General features: G+C 38.1%; 1 long non-coding RNA gene across 2 annotated transcripts in view; it reads left to right on the top strand.

The window, feature by feature from the left end:
* LOC124154485 overlaps positions 1-27,517 on the top strand; it is a 139,234-nt gene that overhangs the window by 32,943 nt on the left and 78,774 nt on the right. For both annotated transcript variants that reach the window (XR_006863933.1, XR_006863932.1), the window contains exon 2: positions 17,454-17,485. This is a non-coding gene — a long non-coding RNA (uncharacterized LOC124154485). The remainder of the gene's footprint in view (positions 1-17,453; positions 17,486-27,517) is intronic.

The raw sequence follows: 27,517 nt of genomic DNA, 5'->3' as shown, positions 1-27,517 counted from the left end.
GGAAAATAATCATAGGACTGGAGTTAGTGAAATGATCGAAAGATCGATGGCTCATCATCGCAAGTAACTGCGGGTATCAGTTATTTCAAAGAAATTTGAAAGTAGGATCCGTGGAGATAAAGAAAGAATCCGCAGCATATACTTGAGGAGTGTTTAAAATTTCCTGCCGTAAATTGTACTTTTCTTAAACCGGTCAAGGTTTCTTCTGTGTTGTAAAACTGCTTTAACAGATGTTCCTCGTCAATCTTAATGAAAAAAATCTGTTTTCACGGTAAATGGACATTGTATAAGAATTATAATCGAAACGAATGTTTGCTGAAGGCCCCACTAAAGACATATGTCATTATGAAGAACTGTAAAATTTTTATGGTGTACTTTTTAAAATCACCCTCCTGCAAACGAAATAATTTCAGAAGGAATTTCACTCACAATTAAAGAACAATAAAAACTCTCATATACAGAAAGTGTTGTATGTCATCGTGTTTTCATAACGTACAAATTACTCAATTTCTTTTGATGCCAAACGTCGCCTTTTTCTGAACAGGTAAAATGTGATTAATCAAGCGAATCCAAGAATATATCATCAGGGCTTAAACGGTAGTTATAATGATGGATTTGATGAAACCGGAAGTCTAAATGATTAATGATCTAATTGTTTTCGCTCATCGAATAATGAGTCATTTGATTGATTCACTCGGTGATGTAATCACTTTTAACGAATCAATCGCGAACGACCCATCTCTAGTCGGCACTGCTCGCATCTGTACATCCAGTTGGAGGTTGAGTCCTTTTGAGACTTTGTGTTTTTCTTTGTCGTCGTCGTCTTCCCCTCGGGGGCAGTCATTCCGCGTCTTTCTTCCGCTCTCTTGGGAATGACTCCTTCCTTGTAGATTTAATGCGTGCCATTCCGAGACGCGATGATGGAAACGAGGCCATTCGATGCTCGCTTTTGTCATCTTTTTCACGACTGTAATAAATGCTTATTTGAGATAACGCATCACACCGGTTTTTTTGTCGTATTTTGTCTTCATATCCGGGAGCGAGTGGACTGCAGAGAGGAGGCCCTATTCCATCTCAAAGAAGGCTGATTTTTTTCTCTCGCCACTTTGGTCACATTTTAATTGGTTTTCAAAAATGTCCGCGGCGCGGTGATGAGTGCATATATATCCACTTGTTTCCAATATTTTGCGATGCAATGCTTGTAATTGTGAGGAATAGAATTGAACCTTTTATTGACTTGATAGATCGCATAATCTTGTAATAAATTTCGGTAATAACCCTAATTATAGATATATTCTTCTCGTGTTCTCAGCTGGGTTAATTCTTTCACGTAAGAAAGAATTAACCTGGCGGAGGACCCGAGAAGAATTCATCAATAGTATTCATCAGGAGAAATTAAAATCGTTTACCTCTAATTATTATAGCTTATTTTCCCGTGGAACTCAGATCACCTTGTCCGTCAGCGACGCGAGTGGCGACTTTTGTAAACCCATTTAAATGTGCGGTGGTTGACAACACGTTTAGAGGCCAACTTGAGGATCCTCTGTTGTTATATTCGCCTCAGGAGTATTATATGTTTAAAACTATTGATGTCATCATGAAATTCTCATGTCATAGAGATTAGTCTCCTTCAACAATCACCTGCTTATCTTCTTCCAGCCATTTCCGTTATGGGTCTACTGTTCCTAACTAGTCGCCTTCAAATCACTCTAAGATCCTGTGAATCCATCCTTTTCAGTCAAACCCCTTCCTCTCAAGTCATTCTCGACACAATCTTCTCTTTGATCTTCCCCTCCTTCTCTTCTTCCCTTCTACATTCTATATTTACAATTGTGTTTCCCTCATACTCCTCATCCCTTCTTAAAATATGACCAAACCATTGCACCTTTCTTGAGATCTCTACCTCACCCTTATCCATCTCCTTTATCGTCTTATTCCTAACCCTATCTTTTTTGTTTCTCCCATCATCCATCTCTCAGCATTCTCATCTCTCCCACATCCATTTTCTTTTTTTTTTGGGCTTTCTTATCTGGCCATTTTTCTTTGCCATATGGCAATGCCGACCGCACAGCTTTTTAATATAAAATATATAAATTTCCTTTATCCTGTTCCCAATCAAACGATCACACAATCGCATCATCGGTGTATTAATTATGAATTTATTTCTTCTGTACCCAATTAGTTTAAAAATTTCGTATTAAATGATGATGAATTACTCGGATACAATGTTCATTTTTTTATCTGAGTCTGGATATGGCTTTATAAACCTTGATATTTTCAACTTCAAAGCGAAAATTTGCATCAAGTAATGCGTAAAGTACAAGTATGTTACTCGTAGTTTGTGCGTAAATAAGTCGATCATCAATTACTTTTTCACTTACGGTTTTATCAAATCGGTCATCACAAATACCGGTTAAGCTTTGACGGTAAACTGTTGGTTTTCCTGAATGATAACATTTTACCGGTAAAGAAAAATTTGGAGCCAAAAAGAATTAAAAAATCAAAATTAGTGATTAGCACGTTATTATTCCCTATCCTGAGTTGTTTTTTATAATTCACGCACATTTGGCTTTTTTTTTAATTCTACGGTTAGCCCAACCTTCTCGTAATTGAATCCAACCTTCTGTCCGAATCACTGTGTTAGGATCTGGCATTTAACATGAATACCCACATCGAAAAAAAATTATGAAATAGTTCGATTTTAACTCGGAATGCAGAAATTTCGTGTGATTTATTTTCTATTAACCCAACATTATTTTTGGAAAATATATAAATTTAATATATGTCATTTTTATGAAATTGGAAATTTTCCATTCAATTGAAATATTCATGGCAGAATCATAAATGTGATTCTGCAACATGGAATTATGATTATTAAGATCTATCTTTAATATAGCTGAAAATTTTCACGTATTTTATGTGACGGATCTTCAAGGTTCTTTGATGAAAGACCGAGAGGTTAAATCGTGGGAGGTGTGAGGGGAGTGGGGTTGGGCTGGGTTGGGGTGGGATTGGATGTTGAAGGTGATTTTTAGAAGTTTTCGAGCTATAATTAATAGAATACGAGGGGCGTTTTTTTTCTTCAACTTCCGATAGCTCAGCAGAAGCACCATACAAACGACAGGCGGGTACAGCGCATGTATGGGTAATTGCGCATCCTCCGCACCACACGCTCAAGTCATTTCTGATCTTAAGTTTTTAGTTTAAGGTTAGTAGCAATCTCATTAACTACACTGCCTCCATTGATTCTCCCGCCAAGTGTGCACGTCTGCGGAGCGACAGCCAGAAAACTCGCCGAATGGCTTCAGCATTGACATGTCTCGACCTTTATACCGATAAAAGAGAATTTTTTAATGCACTGTGGCTAGAGTGTGAAATAGTGTGAAACATTACACCCATTCCCATTCAAAACAAAAGAGGAGACATGCTGGCTTCAGGAAGTGTTCTGATCCATGAAAACGCCCGTCATCTCAGCGCTGATGCATCCCAACCGCTCCTTGAGCAATTCCATTGGGAAATTTTCGATCATCCGCCGTGCAATGTCGACATAGTGCCGTGTGACTTCCATACTTCACTCCACTGGAGTGAAGTAGTGGCTTGGAGGGAAGGGTTTTCAAACAGGCTTTGAGCTTCAGAACTAAGGCGAAATTCATTGGAGGTCACTGGCGGCAACATCTTCTGAAGAGAGGGTATAATAAAACTTGTCTACAGGCACGACCAATACCTCAATTGACGAGACGATTATGTCGAAAGGATACCACAGGTGTGATAAACATTTAGCAATGAAATAATATTTAATAATTCACTTCGTCTTCTGTTCATGACCCATCGGAGGTTGAAAAAAAAACGTCCCTCGTATACCATACCATTAGGAACATAAATTGTGGTTAACAGCCCTGATTACTAATGACTAATTTCCCCGTGAAATCCGGATCACTTCGCCCGTCAGCGACACTAGTGGCGACTTTGGTAAACCCGTTAAAATGAGCGTTGGGTGACTATATATTTAGAGGCTAACTTGAGAATCCTCTTTTGTTAATTCGCGAGAAAAATGTTCAGATTTCTAAATTTCCCTCGTCGGAGCTGTCGTGAGTTTTTTTGCACACGTTTTGTTTTTGAAAAACTTTGTTCGGAAATGGATTTAGGCCTGGAGGTGTGCGCCAAGCGAAAAGCAACGAAACGAGACCATTTTTTTTACGGGAACGCCTAGAGGTAAACTCGACGGCAAACTCGGCAACAAGCAGCTAAGGGAATCACACAGCCATTATGTTGCTCCATGTGTGATTCCTCTTTTTGAGGGAACATACCGTTCAACTAAAAAGGGTACATACCTACTACACACTTATTGATCCTCCGTGACTTGGTGGGAAATTGCATTACGCTACACCTGGGTTTTTAGTACGAATACCTCGTATGACATGTGGAGCGATGTGGCATAAAACTCTTTTTCTGTCTCGACTAGAGGAAATTTCGTCGCGATGTACGAGATTGCGTTTAGAAAATTACGGGAACTTTAAGTTTCTTGGAACAAAAATATGTATTAGTTTACGTTAATGTTGTCTCCTTCAAAATAGTCCCCATCACACAACTAGTTCATAACCATTTCTCTCACTTTTTATTGTTTTCATCGGTTTTTGATGTGCTGGGGCCTTCGTCGTCTTCAACGTCTTCACGACAATCTTTGAAACGCTTATACCGCTCGTAAAAGTCTTCTCTTACTAGTAGCAGACTCACCTTCACTAAGCCTTCATTTTCATTTCAAACACTTTGTTACGCTTCATTTGCTGATCATTATTTGCTTTGAAATATTCTTTCCTTTTTGAATTCTCTTCTTTTAACAAATGAAAATCGCCGAGGTCATAAAAATGCGTCTAACTCTAGCGGCTTCCACAGACAAAGTAAACTACGAATAACTGATGATTTCAGGCTTTACTGTGTGTAGCCTTCCCACTATGGAAAATGAAAGAATAAAATTATTGTTAGGTTCGCCAATGTATATTTTTGACCTGACGATGTAACTATGTCATAAAACCCTGGTCATGCTTATTCAAATATGTTAGTAAGTATTGTTAAAATTCCCGTTATTTTCTGAACACATCTTGTATATCCTCATGCTTATTCATCTTCAGCCATATATTTATGTTCTCAGTCTCTGCGGCTCTACATTTCGCGTGCTACTGTTATGCATGTCGGAAAGGTCAGAGCGCGTTGTGATCGAGCGTTTCTCGATTTCGGAGATGTTTATCGCTTTTGTATTTTATGGGTGGTCGTAAAAGCAAAATCGTTCTCTCATCGATCGATCGATATCTCGATGGCAATTGTCTCCTCCTTCCCCATCTCACTTCGACCCTCCTCATGCTGCTGATCCCGGCCTGCACACACTTTTAAAATGATTTATTTTTCATTGATCACTTCTTTATCCATCATCACGTTTAATTTTTTGAGTTTTTTGGTCAAAACTTGACATAATTGCCTTGCCAGCTTTTCGTTTTATTTTCAAAACTTAACCAGGGTGGATAATAAAAAAAACCGCAAACAAAAACCAAGATTAAATTAAGCACAGCAACATCACACCTATCGTTAGTTTAAGAGATAATACAAAAGAGGAAACGAAAATAATTGACCAAAGAGATCACTATCTACATAATATATGAAATTAAGTATTCCTTTTTAATTCAACAACGGAAATTAACGAAAAAATAGTTTTGTCCCTTTAATTATGTTTATTATGAGCCGATGGTCGGTGTGGTTTTAAATGTTTCGTTTTTATGATATCTAAAACTAATAATATGTGTGCTATGTTATCGAATTTTATTTATAACATTTGTTGTTTTGATTAATTAGAGCATAAGTTCATTGTTAACAAATATATATTGTTTATATTTTGTTAATAGTGTGCATAATGTCAAATTTACTTAATAACAGAATTAAAAAATGGGAGTACGTGGTGAATATTTGTAATGTGTGTGATGTGATATGTGTGAGTGAATATTTGTATTTGTAGTATGTCAGTTTTATGTTTATAAATTGATGAGTGAAAAAAGAGATTCCTTCCGTATAAATCCGAAAACTTTCGTCAAAATTTAACAAAGTTGCCATGCCAACGTTTCGTTTTTATTTTTAGAACTTTATCAGGGCATAAAATCGCACTTAACAAAATAACTATATTTACATTTTGTTATTAGTGAGCTTAAGCCCGTCCTTATGAATTTTTGAACATAAAACGAATCGTTTGTGGGGCAATAAAACACTAAATGAAGTGCAGAAATGTTTCTCGGATTTTCCACCGGTTGATGTGTTCCATGTTCTCCCGACGTTTCGAGCAGCGACTTGCTGTTAATCCTTTAAATGGCCCGAAGATTCTGAAGATCCCCTGAGGATGATCAGCAAGTCGCTGCTCGAAACGTCGAGAGACATGGACGGCATCAACCGTTGGAAAACCCGAGAAATTTTTCTGCAGCTGATACGCCGGGAAAACCTAAGGTCATGCATCACTGTAAAAGAAGACATATTTTATCTCAATAGGGTGGTTTCCTATTATTTTTTATTGCCTAAATCGAAAGATTATTACTCCTGGCGTACGAATTTCACACTTTTAGATTTTTAAATGACAATATCTACTTTTTGCGATTAAATGAAAAGTTAAAATTTTCAAGCGCGCGAAAACGGGACGGCTAAGTATGAATGCTGGGAAAATCCCGTTTTTCGTCATTCTGGTTCCCGCTGTCGCAAAGTGAGATGACCTGGGGGCGAGGATGTGTGCGCCGCTGAGATGCAGGCTGCTAGCAGGTAGCAGAGTACCCTTCTATCAGGTAGCGCTAGGCTTAAATAAGGATTATTAATACCTTATCAAAGAAAGGAAACTTCCCTTTGTTTGATAAGGTTTTCCTTGCCTTTCGTTTTCTTTGATGAAGGAAACTACCCTATTGCGCATACGTTTATTCATGGAAATATTCATCCCAACTCTCCCCTAGTTTATACTATCATCGACTTCTATGTTTCCCCTACAGAGCACTTGTTGGAGAATAGGGTGGTTTCCTATTATTTTTTTATTGCCTAAATCGAAAGATTATTACTCCTGGAGTACGTATTTCACGCTTTTAGATTTTTAAATGACAACATCTATTTTTCGCGACTAAATGAAAAGTGAAAATTTTCAAGCGCGCGAAAACGAGACGCTTCAGTATGAATGTCGGGAAATATCTCCGTACGTCGTATTTCTGGTTCCCCCTCCCGCCCGGTGAGGTGACCTTGAGGCGAGGCTTAGCGCTGATACGTCGCAGGATGCTAGCGGATAGCTGAGCATTGCTGCCTGGTAGCGCTTGGCTTAAAAAAGGTTTATTAATACCTTATCAAACGAAGAAAACTTTCCGAACTTAGCCAGTTTTAATAAGTGATTATTAAGACATGTTTCCCTGAGCTCTGCGCCTCATGCATGCATTGGTAACCTCAGACGATGTATAACTCCTATCCTCTCGTGTAGAAACTAGGTCCCTGTGACGTCATGCGGAGTGGAATCGCATGGGCGCCAATCTTGCCTTTTTCAAATGAGGATAAAATTTGACCCTTGCCATTCGTCTAAACCGGTATTTCAAAAACCAAATAATTTGTAAATTATGAATACACTAATGGTGGGTAACGAATCGCAATCAATGCCTTTCGTTTTCTTTGATGAAGGAAACTACCCTATTATGTCTTTTGCTGCGTGCGTGATATTTTCCGATGCGCGTGCACGGACGACATCGCGTTTTCATCGAGCGTGTTTTTTGGACTTTGGTTTCATCTTTTATTATTCGGGTCAGGAAAAAATGCGAGTTGACTCGGTCAAGGCAAATGAAAAACAAAACATAAATGGGTGGTGGTTTTGAAAACGAATATTTATGAACTTGTCCCTTTTAAAAGTCAATAAATATATCTTTTCTGAATATAATAATATAATATTGAATAAATCTTTGGGTCATATCCCTCTGATTTAGTTGTTTGTCATTTACAAAAATCTGATAATCTGATCGAAATTTTCACGACTTTTTCAAAATGTCGTCCAAATCACCATAGAATAGCAGCTTTGAAGCATGTGAAACTTTGGGTATTTACAAAAACATATATCGTGGGATATCACATTGAAGTTCATGTATAAACCACATTCTTTGTTCATTTTGTTAAATTTCATTGTTTTTATTTAAAGTATCATTGCTTATTTATCACTACTTTGTATTTTTTATGTATCAAAAGTTCTATTTATGTATCTAGAATACATTTTTTATTCAAATATACAAAGCATCACGATTGTTTCCTGAACCTGGTTTTGTAACTATGTTATTTTAAAATGTTTAAAACTAAATAATATATTATTAATATTATTTTATTTGCTTTATCTAAATTTCGATCATCCTGTGTACTACTTCATGACATGATGTGAAAACTCCATGAAAACTGGTGCTTTCCAGACGAATGACATTCAGGAACTATTCTCTGTTTTCCAGCCGGGTCATTATATATATATCCAGTGACTCCAATGTTTCTGAGCCATTAGTGTGTCCAAATTATCCAAATATTATCTCCTAACATGCTTGAAATGACTAACATTCTCGCGGTCCATGTTCGTAAATATTAATACTCGCTTAATAATAATAATAATTTTCTCGCCAGTGGAAATCATTTTAAAACTAGAATCTCCCGAGAAACTTTGGAAATTAAAGATTGTAGGAACCTATGAAAAACGGGTAGAATATTAGCGAAACATAGCTTCCAGTCATTTATAGATAGAAAGTCTTCCATAAAAGTCTCTGCTAGCAACCACCATACAAATGATACTCAATAAAGGCGACACGGTCATCAGTCCTGATGAGGTCTCCGGCACAGGAGAGGAAATTTTGACCATTTGAAAATCTTGACGTTGGTTACCCCGTAAGCCTCATATTCATATTACAACTGTATGTGTTTTAACAAATTATTTCCGTGTTGATAGAAAAACATTTGAAGTCAATCATTTTCATCTAATCTTATTATAATTATATGCAGTATAGTTGAAATTCCTCCAATTCAATCAATTAGCATAGAAAATCAATTCGCATAGAAAATCAATTAGCATATATGCATGAAAGATGAAATTCGAAAAGAAACTCGGGAATCGAACTCAAATCTTCTGGTTGCCGGTCAGTTATGCTACCAGTTACACCACCAAGGCGTCTTCATCTCTTGCGGATCTCAGACTGGGTTTCACATTCCAAGTTGACCGGTCCAGGGGCGCGGCCAGGAATTAAGGATATGGGGGATTTCAGGCACAACTAATACTGGGGTGTCTGGGGGTGTGGCATACCTGCCAGGGTAAGCGGGAGGTGCGAGGGCCCTCCGCCAGAAAAAAAAGATAAATGGTTAAAAATGGTGAGTTTTACGGCCTTCTGAGGGATATTTATTATATCTATTAATTCGTACACCATTCTATAAGTATTATTAATCCAAATAAATAAAATACATTAAAATTGAAAAATTGTCTGATCTCTGGGGGGGGGGGGGTTATCCCCTAAACCCCACCCCCTCTCGCTGCGCCACTGGGCCGGTCAACACCTTGTTGGATAAAACCCAGCCTATGATTCGCCTTGGAAGAAGATGGTGTAACTACCTAGGCATTTGGGATTATTTCATGTTAGTAAGTTATTTGTTTAATGCAGTGCTTTTCAATCTTAATTAGGCTCAACCCCTCATGTAAACGTAGATTCATTCAGATTTTTCTCGTCGATCCAATCGTTTTGATGTGTTTTTCCTCTATTTTCCGCTCAATAGATGCATTTACCTGGGTTCATGAAGATAAATTTTCTTTCGGTGGAGCACTAAAGTCATATTAATAGCTCACATTCGGCATCCTCTTATTTTCCAATGCTTTTGCTCCAAATTGGAATACGCTCGGCGTGGCTTTTTTATTCCCTCTAGGGATGAGGAAATCTCTACTGGCCTCATTACGACTCAATATTTTCCTCTTATCTTGAAATGAAAAAAATAGCAAATCGATCAGAGGGCGGAAGATTTGAGGGAGCTGAATAAGAAAAATCTTTTTACTTTTTTTTTTCAAATGGTAATCCAGTTCAAATATCAATTTCCTTTTTTAATTTGAAGCATCGTGATTCGTAATCCATTTTATAAATAAGACCTTGCGAGTAATTTCATAGTCACCTTAATAAATATTATACATTGTGGAAGACTTGAAAGCACTCAACTATTTTCTTTTACGTTGTTTTTATTCCAAATGGTGATCCTGTCTGATATAATTTTACGTTTTTATTTTGTATCATCGTGATTCGGAGACAGTTTTATGAATAATTCCTTTCTGGAAGTGTTTTGTTCGCTGTAGTAACTATAGAAAATTGTTGAAGTAGTCGATAATCAGTGGAAACTGGAGTACTTTCCTAATTTTAATGCTTAATTTCACTTGGGATTGATTTTGAACAGTCTTTACCCATTTTAAGACGAAAAAGTAGTAGTTAAAAAATTATTTTATCATGTAATAGGCTGCAGTAGGCCAAATTTGATGAATTATTTGTCTGTAAAGCCATTATTGAGGTACGAAATGCAGCTTCATGAAATGCCTGCTCAAGCTTTGTCACTGGTTTAACTTTAATGGTTTGAAATAAAACGAAAGAAAACTAATTATATGTGCTTTGACCTCTGAAATTGTTATCGAGTGGGTTTTAGTTTGTTCTAATGTATCACACATTTTGTTGTAAACATTACCAATCGCTCAGCTAGTAGAGTGCCTAACTTCCACATATCCCTAAAAATATTGTATGAATCCATTTGCTTTTTTAAAGGATATACTATCACTATTATTGTTATCATTGACATTTTTTCCACAGCATTTTTGCGGGTTTTAGGGGAACTACGGGTTACACTAAGCACTCTCGACTTTTTATTTTAAATTAAAATTTTTATTATTGTTGTTACTTTTATTATTTTTTACAACAATCAATAAATAATTTTAAACTCCTTAAAGATTAATCTTTAAAAATAATTGCTTTTCATCGAAGGGTAAGATTAGAGTAATTGTTGGAGGTTAAGAGGTTAGAAGCGAAGAGGGTTACTAGGTGATGATTTGATTGAGGTTATCATGGATATTAACTCCTGACCTCACCCCGAATGAACTTGTCTGCTTCATATTAATCAATTGATTGGGGCACCCTAAGCCTAAAAGACTTATCTGCTGTCTACATCAATATCTACATACTCGTCCGCAAGCCCACGCGATAGGAGTGTGGCGGGGGATGTTAGGTCGTCCCTTTTAATAATGGCCCAAGAACGATTCATCTTCGATCACCATTCGTTTCGATTGTGTGCGATTGCCCTGAGTAACGTTAGAAACCGGAATATCTGGGGGGCGTACAGTAAAGCTCCACATTCCAAAGGGAGTGATTCATTAAAGAGGAATATTTTATGTAAATCCCTTTCAGGGACGTCAATGATAATATTCATAAAAAAAGAATGTGGAAAAACCGTAGAAATGGGATGAGGTTAAGAAATGGCCTGCGTTTGGGATAAGGAAGGGATTTATGATTTTTGAAGAGAGTTGTTAGGGATTCTATCCCTTGGTTTTTTAAATATGTAGTATGTAGGCATTTGGTAATATTCCTTTACGTCCTGGAAATATTCTTCGAATGAATTCCCTCTTATTAAAATTTTTAACCCCATATTGAAAGACACAATACTAAACGGTGAGAATAATCTAGTTACCTTCACGTATATGGTGTGGTAGTTGCTTTAGTTTTTGGGAAAGTTTTCTGATGAAAACTAAGCTCAACAATACATAGTTATGCATTCGGTATCGCCTCGATCATGCAACCTTGGTCAGTTCATAGGTAACAACTAACGTGCATTCACACGACCGTAGTAATCCAGTGCTGCCCTCGTGCGCAGAAGTTTTACAAATCGTCTGAATATAAATGACCTGCGGCAAAAAAGTTCCATTACGCTGTTAATAACTTCAATTATATTTCTTGAAAATCGCTTATACAACGTTGAAGCCAGTGGCGCAGCGAGGGGAGGGTTTTGGGGGATAACACCCCCAACATAAGAAGCAGATGACATTAGTAAAAGTCCCTTGAAAAGCGTTAAGTTTAGATACGGGGTTGGTTTCCCCAATTTAGGGGTTGCTCGTAAAAATGGAGGGTGATTGAAAAAAATTTGCGGTAATTTTCGGACTCAGCAACCCAAAATTAGCCAGACACACCTTGAATTGTAGCCGAGAAGTTTTTTTAACTTCTTTTTGCAGAACAGTGTTATTCAAGGCCTACATTTCAAAACACTGAATCAGCGTTAACATTTAAAATAAAAATCAGCTAGGCACAAAATGATCGGTATATTTTCATGGGTAACTAACTTTTGTGTTAATTGCATTACACCCCCTGCAATAAATTCTACGGAATGCCTCTCGCACGCACTCTATCGGTAGGAATTTAATTGCGACCCATCAACGTGTGTGTTTTGCACTATCCCTGTAACTTCTAATTCGAGAAATCGATTGGGTAGGACTTTGGATTTTCTTCGCTCTTGGGGAAATCTTTAGGGAGTTTAATAATGGTACCTGCTAGTCGAAGCTACTCCGGCCACCCAATACGTCGCAATTATTGCAGGTTTGGCCGTAGGTACTACTTTGTACCATTGTCCTTGGTGTTTTCTGACTTTTTCTTTACATTTATTTGTTCACTTAAAATGGGAAAATATTCTCTCTCGCGGAAGAAGAAGGTTATTTAATTTAGGAGCGAACCTTTGCGCCCCCTCGCTCGGCTGAAACTCCAATTAATTCATTTTCCAATTAGCCCCGGGCCTAATCCCCTCTGGAACCTCGGAGCGTGTCGATGGTCCCTCTTTAATCCCAGCACCGCGCTAGACTCTGGCCGGTGGACTGGACTTCAGCCTCTCGCGATGTCGCCCATTGGTGGCGCTTTTAATTTTCTCCAGTTGAAGCCGGCTCGGTCGTTTGGGTCCTTCGTTAGAGAATGGGGAGAGAATACTATAGTCCCTCCACTGGTACTCTAATAGAGGATTCTCAAGCCAGTCCCTATGGTAGTACGTAGAGGAGGCCCCATTCCTTCTCATAAAGATTTCTTTTCTAGGTCTGGGTAAATTCATAATTTTTTGATGCTATTAATCACGGCTGCAAGTATTAGACATTTATCATTCATTGAAACAAAAATCTTTACAACAATCGGATAATGCATTTGTCACCATCTTCTGGCGCCCACACAATTTACTTAAACGGAATTTCATTAAATACCTAATCAAAAAATCACTTTAAATTCCAATTATTCAAAACATACTTACCTTCCGAACAAATTCATTCGAATTAAATTCGTCCTGCACATCCAACCAGGCTCTCGTCTTCTTCGCATTCGATAATGCATCCGTCTCTTGCTCTCCAACACCTCCCGACGCTTAGTTATGATGCCAACCAACAACTTCGTCTCTTCCCTTACAAGTCGGACCAACTTGTTGTCCTCCATTTTTATTAATAAAAGCGACTCTTCTTTTTGTTGATGCGTTCCTACCGCAATGAACAATGGGCAGCAAACGTCATAAAGCATGACGTAGATATGAGAACTTCAGCGATCAACTCAACACTCACTAATTCGAAGAGGTAGAGTTTGGTGTTGCTGTAGGAACGTTCTTGACTGCGAATAGTAGGTGAAGACACGACTCTAACTCTTTCCACTTTGACGAAGAGTAAGAGTAAAAGTATTGTTTAAAAATACGGCCCTAATATTGAGAATAAATTTATCACTATGCGGGCATTTCAGAGAGCCGATCATAATGCGCCCGAAGTAGCAACAGACAAGCTTCGACAGGGCGGTTTGGGGCATCCTCTATGTAGATCCTTTGGGACCAGCCCTTGCTGTCTAAAATATCTTTCACGTGAATATTAAAAATTAAAGGATGAAAAACTCCGCATTCCGCCATGATACCTTTGCTGATGCAGGCCACGGTGCGGCGCCACCAGTGCATGTGAAGCTTCAAACAGACGACTTCTTCGTAAACTCTCTGAGTTACGTCATATTATAACTTCCATCAGAGGACACATACGGCCAGTTAAGACGTAAATTATGGCTGTATCTGATGCTCAATGCTGTTAGTCGCGCGTGAGTTAAAAAGCATTATACTCTCTTTAATTGCTTAAAATCAAAGACTTTCGCATTAGATAATTATAGATAGATAGGTAGTTGCAATAAATTCAAGCCTCAATAAATGATGGAATTAAAAAAATGATGCGTTAAAATATCATCAACTAAAGTAATGCTTTTTACCATGCGGTAAGCGTCGAATGCAACGAGGTACTTACAGTAGCCTTGAAAAAACTTATAGTAGCCTTCACTCCGGAAAGTTTGCTTTTTTATAGTAGATCCGTACCCCGTGGAGATTTCAGAGACCTAACAAGACCTTTCACCCATTTATTACCATGATTTTTCTAAATTCCTCTGCCAACTACAAATATCCGCCATAACCCGTCCTGTAATAAACAATCAGAGTAGCCTGGGATCAGAGTCCTCTAGATTGCACTCTCCACACTACTCCCTCAACTTCGGAGTTATTATGTAGAAATCTGGGGGACTCTCCCTTGGAGTGCTCCGTAGTGCCATCTGACGTCATGCTTCAAAAAAGTGAAATTAAAAACAATGAAAGCGCAAGTGTCTCGGTGGGGCTGATATTGCTGTTGGGCTTAAGGTGGAGGAGATAACTGGAAGCTCCGTAAGGAAGGCTGACCTCGTTTTCGGCCTGTGTTTAATTGAACCTCTCCGTTAAAATTGGGATTAGTACATCGGCCTGCCGAACTGGGGAGGGCGGCGCGTCGGTCGGCCTTCCTTCCTAAGCCCAAGTCTCCTGAGGATTCGTCCAGGATTTAAATAAATTTATATTTCAAAGTCGGGAGAGCTCGCCCTTGTCTTATCTTGCGAGATTCATCAGCCAAGCCTTCTTAAGCTGGAGATTGGATCGATGGCTGAGATTAAAGTGTGCTTCCCTCTCTCGACGTGTGAGGCCTTGAGGCTGAGATGAGAGAAAATATATTTGCTCTCGAAAAAGCCACTACCGACACCTCGCGGTAACATTATCGTGAGAATCATTACTTAAAGTTCCGGAAATAAAAATTTATACATATTTTCGGGATGATCGCCCCTCACATTGTCAGGTAAACCTACTTTTGAGGGAATATTTATATTTTTCTTTCAATAGGAGGAACCACAGTCGGTATATATAACACTTTCGTTGCGAATAATTTGAGTACAATATTTTCGATGTATAGAAATTGGAGGAGTTATTACTCATGAGTAATCATGCGTCTTTCTTCAAGGGGCATTACCTGAAAAAAGGAGAATTGTTGTGATGAAGCATTATCGACTCTATTAGCTTCGGTAAAAATTTTTTTGTGGGCAATTGATAGTCAAATTGATATTTTGATTGAATACGAGCAATTTAATTAAATTTGGGAACGAACTTGTCTATTTTATTCTCTATCTCATTTTACACATAATACAATCGAGCTCGTAAATTTAGAATTTTGTTTGGTTTCTAATTATGCTAAATTCCTTCTGAATTGTGTTTCTTGTATTGATTCTATTTTATGTTTTATAAAATGCTGTGTGTAAAATGTCTCCTATCTGCATTTCGTGTTTGCTGCAATAATATTAGTTAAATTGTGTGAAATTCTCATTTAATGCAAAAAAAGTTACTCAACGACATATATATTGCTTAGAGAAGTGTGTAATATTACTAGTAATATTATATCCATTTTATATTGTTTTATTATATTATTTTCATTCATTCTTATAGATATATTCATATTATATTTCTTAGAGAATTAAGTAATATTACAGTGCATTCATTATATTTTAGTACCTACATTACATGGCTTCCGCGAAAATATCTTTTCAGCTGCAGGATATGAATGTATGTTCCTGATAATTCAGCAGCAGAACGTCCATATCAATTTAAATTAGCCTGTTGTGATATGTCGCGTTGCTTCCTCATTAGTTTCACGGGCTAATATATATTTCGGGGAAATTCCTTCTGGTCTTGACCCAAAGTACGATTTTATGTTATTTATCCTCGGTAACTCCTCGGTAACGGTTTATGCTCATTTCAACTCACCTGTGTAATGCACGGAGGGGCGGTGTGAGTTGTTTGGGAGCCCCCGGCTTCAAGATGGGGCCCTCCTCCCCTGGAAAATTTTAGGAAATTACATGAGTGGATTTTGACGCTATTATATCTTAAAATTAGAAATAGGTTAATAATAAAAAGGACATTTTGTAAGACAAAATACTATGAAAAGTGAGAATTAATTAATAAAACTCTAAAATAACTTTTCGAATAACCCAACCGCCCCTGCCAGACCCCCCCTGAATGCTCGATGGTAGATTTTGCGTAGCACTCCATTTAACTAAGCTCCTTTTCCTCGTTCGATGTGAAGTCGCACTTTAAAAATTTCATTTAGATGAAGAGTTTCTTATTTTGATTGTTGACTCGGTTTTCTGCCATTTTTTTCATAGCATTTCAATCCTATGATTGGCATCCTACTGCAACCCTCTATTTTTTCCTATCCAAACCCTCTATTATTTGACCTCCCTGAGGCTCAACTTCCCCATATCTTTCTTGATCTGTCATAAGTACTTTCCCTCGGTCTTCCCCTCTAGACTTTTCCGTCAATTTTTCCTTCCATTATGTTTCCCGCATTACTTCTGTACATTATACACTGTGCTCTTTGGCATTCAGTGGCCAATATCGTCCTTTCTCCTCCTAAGAAAACTATTGATCATTGTGCGCCAAAGAAGAACACGGTGGATTGGTTGGCTAATAGTAGGAGTATGTTGGTAGGTGAAAAGATGGAGTAGGATAGTAGGTTGGAAGTTGATATGTTGGGTTTATAAGAGGTAAAATTGCGTCACGCAATTAAAGTTTCTCCCGGGAGATATCATTTGGATACAGAAGCTCGTCACCATAGCAATTTGAAGAACTATACTAGTTCAAATGGACCTAATCGAAAGACTTAATGAAAAATAATCACCCAGGCCAATCAGTCATCCTTCTTAACATGTAAATTGATTATAGATCAACTATCAATAGGTCATGTGTCATTGAAAATCGTTTGGTTGTTGAAATAATTCATTCGATGCCAGCGATTATTTCTTAATGTTCCAATGGATGGTCAATGCTCAAAAATCGTCAGCAGGTACTTAATCTTTAAGGTATCCCAGGAAAATTTCTGGAGACTTTTCCATCAATTCAAAATCAGCGGAATAACGCCGTTCCCTATAGAGTTCACCATGTTTGTATTCCTGTACCTAGGACACAGCAAATTAAAATGACAATTAACATCCTGTTAATTGGTTGACGACTATTTTATAACATTGTTGCGAATTGTCAGGTACCTTCCATGAAAAACGTTATTTTATAATGTGTCTCCTTTTTGATTTCAGCCCACCGTGCAGTGTGAAGGCCTTTCGAAAAAGTAAGTAAATGTTTTTAGAAAAATAAGATAAAAACCCATTTTTCACTCATTTGCACTCACATTGAATGCGATTGGGTCGCTCTGATATCAATCTGTGGATTGAGAGTCCTCCTCAGCAATGGTCCACTTCTGCATTTACGCCAATGCAGAATTTATTATTTACAAATTGAATTATTTTTTGAAAAAAATTAATTTCATGTATTATAATTAAGATATTTTTAATTTATTACTAAGATATAATTTTTGCTCTCATGTCATTTATGAGCCCCTGGTTTAGTCTGGGTTAAGGTTAACGCTTTCCTATCACAATCCAGCTTTGGGATCGAAGCCTTCAGTGGTTATCAAGTGTAATGGAGGATAATTACGCAACTAAATATATCGTGTATGAATAGTGGCTAAGTCTGAGTTTATACGTGGAAACCGAACGCTCCGGCAGTCCGATTTTAACTACTGTTGTGCTCGCCATTGTGAGTGAACCTTCGTCGTCGATCAGCTTCGTCGCAAGCCTAATGGACGCTCCCGTGAGGAACCCCTTCCTTCGTTCGCTCGTACCGATGGCTGTCGTTCGTATTTGCGAATCCCTTCGGGAGAAGTCGCTGAGGAAATAGTTCCAGTCGCTCGCTCGCTCGACCCTAAGGCGGTGTTTGTGCCTCGCAGTCGCGATGCGAAATTCCTTCGAGCGAATCGAAAATGGGCTGCAAACACGTCCTTTTAAACTCCACTTTTATTCGGACGAAAAATCATTGGTGACAGTTTAGTTTTGTCGAATCGCCAATTTTCGTCGAATCTTCACCAAACTTATAACATAACTTAATAACACATAACTTATTTCATATTCTAAACAATCCTAGAGGAGGGCGAAAGCGCTTCGAGTGCAAATAAAAATTAATTAATACGGTACTTAACTTGGTGTCGGACGGGTAACCTGTACGTTGCAGGAGTCATCATAGATGAGAAAAGACGATCGAAAACGAACTGTTGCTAAGGTCAACAAAGTTACGGGCCTGTCCGCTTAGTTTGTATCAATTAGAGTGATTAGGAGGAATTTGGTATAATTTTGAGGGACGAATTAATGTCCTAAATACGAAAGCCATGCCCCAACCCACCCCGGCATAATCCAACCCGCTCACATATTTTCGCTAATACCGTCACAAGCCCGTCTGTCGGAGTCAGTCTACACATAAATAAGAAAGAAGCCAAGCGCTACCCAACCCACCCCCCAGGTCTTACGATCTTACACTGCGAATTAGCTATTCATTCGCTCGGATTTCACAAAATTCAGGAGGAAAAATTTGCATCCTTTACAAGACACATCATGCCCCGTCTCAACAAAAACCCAACACACCTCGCCAAAATCTGTCATTGTTTTCGATCGTCTTTTCTCGTATATGGCTGCTGCTGCATAAAAGTTACCCATCCGACACCTCTACTTTATCTTTTTTCTTGAAATAAGTACTGTATTAGTAAATTTTTATTTGTACTCGAAGCGCTTCCGCCCTCCCCCAAGATTGTTTAGAATGTGAAATAAGTTATGTATGCTAAGTTTGGTGAATATCTGACGAAAATTGGCAATTTGATCAAACTATACCGTTGCCGAATCATTTTCTTTCGCCCCTGATTTGAGAAAAATTGGAGAAATAACTGAACATTCATATTTTCCGTATGTTTTAAAATAAATAAATATAGTAATACTATTATTCAACAACAAAGTACGTATCCAATCTCCTTCATAACATGCAAGCCATCACTTATATTTTTCTTAATTCATTTTTCTAAGAATATTATTCATGACGCAGTTTGTTTTCAATAGTACAAATTGAAAATATATCCTTTATTTCATTTTTTTATGATCCAGAGATGGTCGTCAAAATGTTTTAACCCGACGAGGGACACGCTAAAGCCGTGTTTACAGACATTTTACCCGTGCAAGTGGTACGTGGCTTGACAAACGTTCGGATGAAAGTCGAAATTAGAACAGGAACTGTCGAAGAGAATTATATTATTTTAGTAAATCGCATGTACCCATAATAAAAATGTAATGCTTTCACGGTAAAATTAGGAAGGATAGATAATTTGGTATTAACATATACGCTGCCTCTCCTAACCCACCATGTCCACCACTTCGTCGTTCCTCCTCATCTCCGTCCACTTCTCCATTCTTCTCCAAACCCACATCTCAAATGCCCCATTTTTACCTCTTCTTTACCTTTTATTTTTCATATATGTTTAAAGAAATCAACGTTGTCAAAAATTTCTTTTGTGAATTCAAATATTTACATTTAAAGAAATGAGAATAAAGGATATCTTTTCACTTTGATGCATTAAAACTTAAATCTTATCAATTATGGAAAATTTTATTAGTAGACATTTTTTTTAATTGAAACTTTTTTCCCCAAAGATATTTCTAACTGCAAATTTCTATCTGATCGTGAGGTTATTATCGGTTTCACTTAAGTACCGATACAATGTCACGTCTACATTTTATCATCACTCCTTCAAATGTATTACAAAGTCAGAATCTTTATCGTTAATTGACTTGTGATGTTCATCGGTTACTTACGTGTTACATAATACACTGTGGCGTACTCGAGGAAGTTCTTGCTATCTATTTCCAATTGGCTCGCGAATTTAGTGGAAGACTCTTTCCCGTCTCGGAAGAAGGCATTTATCTTTTTCCTCCGGGAGTGTAGAAGATATAAATGGGAGGCTACTTGTCTGGATAAGATTTCACGGAATGGCAAAACCATTATCACGTCCTCATCATCATCGTCCCCTTCGAAGCCACGCCACGACGGAATATCACTTTGCTTTATTTTTCGCCTGTCTCAGTTGGAGGATGACTCCGGTTCATTGCAATAAAAGTCATTTTAGATTAATTGATCATATTGATTTTCTGTTTGGTATCATCTACTTTTGACGTCTCATTGAAATAAAAGCGGAAAATCAGTTTTTTTCAACGTTTGGGCTCCACGACTTGTTTCATTCAACTTTAAGAGACCTTTTAGAAAATAAGCCTGTGGGTTTTTTAAATAATATATTCGGAAATTGAGTGAATATTTATTTGAACTGTATCCATGGAGATATTATCGTAACGTAATCGTAAGATTGGTTTGACGCAGCTCTCAACTAAATTCTTCTCTCAGCTAATCTTTTCACACCTACGTATGTCTTTTCTTTCTCATCCTTCTTTAACAGTTGCATATATTTCGTTCGAGGTCTTCCTTTTCCGTTCTTGTCATCCACTTGCCCCTCGAACATTCATCAGACCATCATGTCAGAAAATATGGCCTTTATGGTTGTTCCGTCTTCTTATCAAGGTTTTCATGAGGCTTCTCTTCTCTCCTACTCTTGTAAGGACTTCCGTATTACATACTCGGCCGATCCATTTGATGTTCATCATTCTTCTGTAGCACCATATTTCTAAGGCCTTTATCCGTTATTTCTCCGCGGCTGTCATTATAAATTCCTCACTTCCGTAGAGAAGCATACTCCAAATGTAAGTTCTGATAAGCTGTTTCCTTACTTCTGTGTTTAAATTTCATGTAATAGGTAATTATGGGAAGGAGATATAATTGGGTGCACAGGAGGATTGTGGGGTTCGGTAAGCTGTTTTTGCAGTTGGTTCGTGCTCCCAGAGAGATTGGGTTGTCATTTCCAGAAGGGATTTTTTGAATGTGGTTAAATTGGTTTTTATATTTGTTAATATTGAAATGGTGTGGAGGTCTTTGCCTAAATCCTGATTTCGAACGTAACAAGGCGCGCGCCTAACAACTTTCTTATGATTGAATTCTCAGCTAGTACAAAGAGTTTTCTGCAAGTGTGACCTTGCTGCTGTCAGCCATGCTGGTGAACCTTGTGATAAAAGTGATTTTATCATCGCTCTAACGAGCATGAGTTTGGCTTTAAGTGAGAGTTTGGATCTGTTGTGGAGTTCTTAAGGGTGCTGAAGTGGCTTCAGTTTTACCGTCCGTATTTTTTAATGTGCTGGCTCCATGTCAGTTTTGTGTAAGAGGTAAGTCCTGGGAATTTCGCCTTGTCCGCTCGTGGAATTCGAGAAGTTGCTCCATCAATGATTGGAATTGATGTCTTCAAACGAAATCGACGTGTGCACGCTTTTTAGGGTTTGCTGTGAGTTTCCACGTAAAAGCCGAGTCTTCATATACATCCAACTGGCGTTGGAGGTGTTCTGCTGTTGTTCTTTTGAGCTTGGACCCGTTTTTCTTTATCTCCCGAGTTCGTTTGAGAAATCTTTTGCATGAGTTGGATGGCTGGTATCCGTCTTTCCCGTTGAAAGTTGTCGTGGATTTCATACCTTCTATCACTTGATCATCATCACATAATATTTATCGCTTGATCATCTCAATGATATGTGGATAGTATATCTTTCCCTTGGCAAGAAGAGATGCTATCTAAACGAGTAGTGTAAAACGGACCAATGAGAAGTCTCTGTCCTCCTAAATTGAGTAATGAGAAGACGCCTGACTCCGACGGATGCATATAAAAGACAGTCGAAACCACCTTTTATCACTTCATCGACCGGAAGAAGCCAGCTCCAATGCTGGCGAAACTGTTGTCTAGAAATTAGTAGACACGCGGTGGTTATCCCGTAAACTTATCCGCTGAATCTTCACCACATCGCGAAAGCATACGCAAGAATATAAGAATGATGGATGGTAATAAATCCTTCTCGGGATTTCATCCGGGTTATCTTTAATGAAATCCTTTTACATTGTCTTCGTCGATGGAAAAAAAACTAAAAAGGATTTCATGGAAACATTGGCAGCGATGGAGATTGCCCGGATGAAATCCCGAGAAGAATTTACTGCCAACATTCACTGGGAAAAAGGAAGTCCAACTTATCAGCATGCGTTAGTTTGTTAAAGTGAACTTACATTCCTGCTGGAAGACACTGGTTATAGCGAATTTTGAATAATAAGACTTCAAAACGCATTAAGGGCTCAAGGGGAGCCCTTCAGGGATACAACCCACCGGGGCCGGGAACCAAGTCAGAGACTTATACGCCCGATCACCCGGGGAGGGGCTGGAGAGGAAGGAAAAAGGAAAGAGGCGCTGCCGCGATAAATATTAATACTTCAACTCAGATCGATTGACACATAATTCATAGAACATCACATAAGAAGGTATTGTTGCTGCGAGTACACAAATAAATATGGGTGCTTTCCAATCGCGTATCTGCGCTGATCTGTTTTAAACTGTTTAGCTCAGGGCGTGTTCCAATCGCAGGTTTGACGTCATCTGCGCTAAACAGACTGGGAACACATCCTGCACCATTGTTCGTCTGCGCTAGTGTGTTTCAATCTGTTGCGATGTGAGCTAATCTGCGCAAGGTGATTGGAAAGCACCCTATGTTTGGTCGCCAACCAACAAAACATCAGCGATAAAGAAGTAAACATAGAACTCAACTACAAATTACATATAACAACAGTATAATAATTGATTGGGAACTATGGTATTAACTATTTTGTCTGAAATACGCTGTGACTGTATAATCACATCCAACACCTCCCACTCACTGTCGCTTGCTTTACCGCTGGGATGTGTGTGGGCGAGATAGAGGGGCTATAGGGTCACTGCCTCAACCCATTTGGTAGCGATCGCATATTACGAGCGTCCCCGAGTGTGACGCACTTCCGCCGTCATCTGGGGAATTCGGCGCGGGGGCGTCTTTCTCGAAAACTGAGGGTGTCCGCAGTAATGCGATCAAATCTCTTCGCTAGGGGGAGACGCCACGCCGTGGAGGAAGCTCCTCAAATCGACCCACGCGGAAGCCTTGATTCATGCTGTTACTTTGAGCACACATCAATCCGTTTTCAAAGAAATTGAGTGAAATATTTTGATAAAGTTGCTTATTATTGTAAGATGTTTAATTTGAAAGCATGCCATATTACTAATGAGCATTTTTGAAATCCATCGTGGTGAAAATAAGGTGGTTTCCTATTATTTTTTTATTGCCGAAATCGAAACATTATTACTCCTGAAGTACGTATTTCACGCTTTTAGATTTTTAAATGACGATATCTATTTCTCGCGATTAAATGAAAAGTGAACATTTTCAAGCGCGCGAAAACGCGACGGCTAAGTATGAATGCTGGGAAAAGCCCGTGTGATGTCATTCTGGTTCCCGCTGCTGCCGTGTGAGGTGACCTTGGGGCGAGGATATGTGCGCCGATACGATGCAGGCTGCTAGCAGGTAGCAGAATACTCTGCTAGCAGCTAGCGCTTGGCTTAAATAAGGTTTTTCAATACCCTATCAAACGAAGGAAACTTTAATAGGTGATTATTAAGAAATGTTTCCCTGAGCTCTGTGCCTCATTCATGCATTGGTAATCTCAGACGATGTAAAACTCCTATCTACTCGTATAGAATCTCGGTTCCTGTGACGTCACGTGGAGTGGCATAGCATGGACGCCAATCTTGGCTTTTTCAAATGAGGTTAAAATTGACTGGGATTCGTATAAACTGGGATTTCTAAAACTAAATAATTTGTGATATCTCCATGCTTCTGGGTTTCACCGCAATACCTTTCAAGTACCGCAATACCAAGTCATGGAAGGTATAAAAAGTGAAGTGGCATAATGTCAAAGTTTTTTTAAATGAAAAATGCGCTTTGGATGACAATACATTTTAGTGGCGCGCTGGATAATCCTCTATTTTTTGAGTATTTGTATCAGAGGCATTACAAAGTATCCAGAGCCCTCATCAAAAGACATAATGAGAACAATGAAAAACATATTTACACAGAAATACTCACCTAAATATGCCCTCAACTTTATGGAAACATTTCTTCAGGAGAAAGTTATGTAATAGTCTTTTGAAGGCATTAAAAGTTGTCTCTTTTTTAATATGGTATGGGATTACATTGTATAGTTTTATCCCCATTACCACAATTTAAAGTTCTGTTTATAGTATGCAAATCCTCAGATCTCCTGGTGCAGCTGTTGTGGAGTGTTTCATTTATATCAAATAGGGACTTGTTGGATCAAACGTATAGCACAAATGTCATAATTTACATAAATGGACGGTACAATGATCAGACCCAGTTTTTTAAACAATAGCTGACAGTGAGCCCTGAAGGATACAGTGAAACATGTTGCGTACAGTTTTTTCTGAATCTTCAAGATTTGGAGTAGCTGGGAAGTTGTGTTGTAATGTTCGCGTTCCTTCGATGGATCCGGTGGCGTTCAAGGCTTCCAAACTATCTGCTTGGCTTTTCTTCGCGGTCCCGTCCTCTCTCGCACAATCGATTACCCAAGGCAGACTTATTTTTCTTCGCATAAATTAAGTACTGACGTCACAAAGAGGAGGATAGCATTGGATTTCGAGGGTACGTAATGTGGAGGTATTTTTTTCGGTTTGTATTGCGTGAAAATGCCAGTGCAAGTGCAAGATTAAGAAATTAAATTCCAGGGAGGAAGATCATTAGCTTCGACATGGAATTTCACTAAGATACCTTCTCTTTTGAATAATTTTAAGTTGGTGCATTATAGAAGGCATTCTGCCGGAATGTATTCAGCGCCTTCAATAGGGAATCTAATAAGTGTGTGAAATATCCTGAAAATTCATATTTTTAAAGTGAAATATGGAGCCTTGTAGCTGATTGGATGTGTTATTGGGATTTGATCTTCATAATATATTTATTTGTCAACTTTTATCTCGAAAATTTTGCTCCTTTATCGACTATCGTCAAGACTTTGCTCTATAAAATTGTGATGGAACAACATTAATGGCATTAAGTAAGTAATTGTATCATAAAACATGACTAAAATTGAATATTGACTGCTTAACTATTTTTTACTTTGATATTATGTATTAAGTTATGAATTGTTAGGATATTAGTGTTAATTTGTGTTTGATACGTGAGCTTAAGCTCCTTTTTTCCAGGTAATATATTGTGATGAAGTTATGTGTCCATGCACACGTTGAATTGTATTATTTGATACAAAACAAAAAGGAAAGTCTACAATCGCCGTTATTTTACGGCAATTGGAGACTTTTCTTTTTGTTTTGTATTGCTTAGAGGCCAATTAGGCCTTAGAGGTAGAGCTCAATTTTTCCTTATGCATTATTTGAGTTCAAAGCCGCATTTATGTAATCGACGAGAATATGATTTATATATTTCTTTTGCTCTTTATCTTTTGTTTATGTTTAAAAATGAACTCTTGAGGCTTAGGTAATTTATAAAAACATATTTGCCGACGTTTCGGATATTTATTTAGTATTTTCAAGGCTTATTATATGAACAGATGAGAATTACAATAAATACTAAAGTTATTTATTATCAAAAAATAATTTTACTGTCCCAAATATCCATTAAAAATTTTTAACTAATGGATTTTAAATTAAGAAAAAAATAAATGTGACATACCCTTTCAAAGATTATTTGTGTTGCGAAATCCTATTTTTTTGGTACTGAGATGTTTGTTCCACGTACCAGTGTTCACAATGGTGACAAGGAATCTTATATAGGTACTATATTGTTTCGTAAAATTTTATAAAAAAGATTTATGCGTTATTAACATCCATGTGGAGGAGTAAACTCGATGAGGGTCGAAGGGAAACAGCTGCCGTTAATATAGGGAATATATATGAATCTTGTATATTTTATATTGTCGACCCTTATCGCCGTCTTTTTCTTTGTACGTGAGTGGAAAAACTTGAAGGTGAATAATTCGATTATATGGATTAGGTTTTTGCTGTAACATAACGACATGATTTTATGCTATGTAGTGCTCGCCTATTCATCCCCTTTATTACTGGCGTTCAGCCATTTCATCGTTGACGCTGTACATTGTACACAATACATTCGATTACACAGTAATTTCACAAGATGCCGGTTATGAATAACATCTCCAAACTTTAAGTGAAAACTTTAGGCACATTATCCGCAGTTAATGTTATTAATGCTCAGTTATTTAAATACTGAGTGATGTCGCCATTGAAATTCACATTTTTCAAGCAGGAGAAAGTGGATGCATTCCGTTTTTTTTATTCAGTTCAGAATGTGGCATCGGAATCTCTTTGAGACAATCTTCTCCTATTGCATTTCCCCCCGTCGAAGTGCTCGGCATTTTCACGCAACGATTGGTCAGTTTAATGGCCGAAGGTCAGTTGTGGCTGCAAGGGTTGGAGCCAATAGAGAGAATTACCGGGAACGGTTATGACGACGAATGAAGTTCACGCAGTGGTGGGGAGGGGACGATTTCCTTTTCGTGCGAAGCAAGTGCTTTCTTAACCCTCGGAACGGTTGCGCTGACAATGAGTGCGACAGTGGTTATATTCATCTTTGTAGCATTTTCATGCATGTTATGTAGTTATTTCCCTGAGAATTACATGCGTGAAGTCCTCTTAGAGTCTCCACAAGTTTTTTTTCCCGTTGTAATTCATCAAAGTTTCATAGCATCAATAGATACAACAAAATAAAATGGAATAACGTGAAATTAATATATCTTTCCTACAGCTTTTGGGACAGGCTTGCTAAAGTGGAATTTGAGATCAGGCTCAGTAAAAAATACTTTAAATAGAGATGCGGGGTGTAAACTCAGCATTGCGTGGAATACAATTTTAAAGAAATTAAAAGATGATATAACTCTTACTTGCTATCCGCTTTCCCAAAATATTTCCGGCCGATCAGGGGGGTGTTTCAGAGTCTCGTAGGATTGGCGGCGTCGGAAACGGATTCATTCCGAGTCGATCGGGAACCTATCCTACGCTCGTCTTCCGTGCGTTTCACACATACTATCGGAAAGCGTTCCGCTTTTGATATGACGTCAACAGTCATCGTAAACGGGAAACGAGAAAACGTCACAATTTTCAAGTGACAAGTGAGCAGCGAAAATAACCTCCCGCCTAATTTACACGAGAATTAAAGTCACTTGCACTTATATTACTCTATCAGAATATCCACATATATCAGCACTCATGAAATAAAGTGGTATGATTTTATTATAGCCAAATACTTAATAAAAAATAGCGATATAACATATCTCCACTCGCCACCGGAATGAGTTTCCG

The sequence above is a fragment of the Ischnura elegans genome, chromosome 2 (assembly GCF_921293095.1).
Source record: "Ischnura elegans chromosome 2, ioIscEleg1.1, whole genome shotgun sequence".
NCBI classification, from domain to species: domain Eukaryota; kingdom Metazoa; phylum Arthropoda; class Insecta; order Odonata; family Coenagrionidae; genus Ischnura; species Ischnura elegans.
This window is presented reverse-complemented; position numbering and strand designations above follow the sequence as displayed.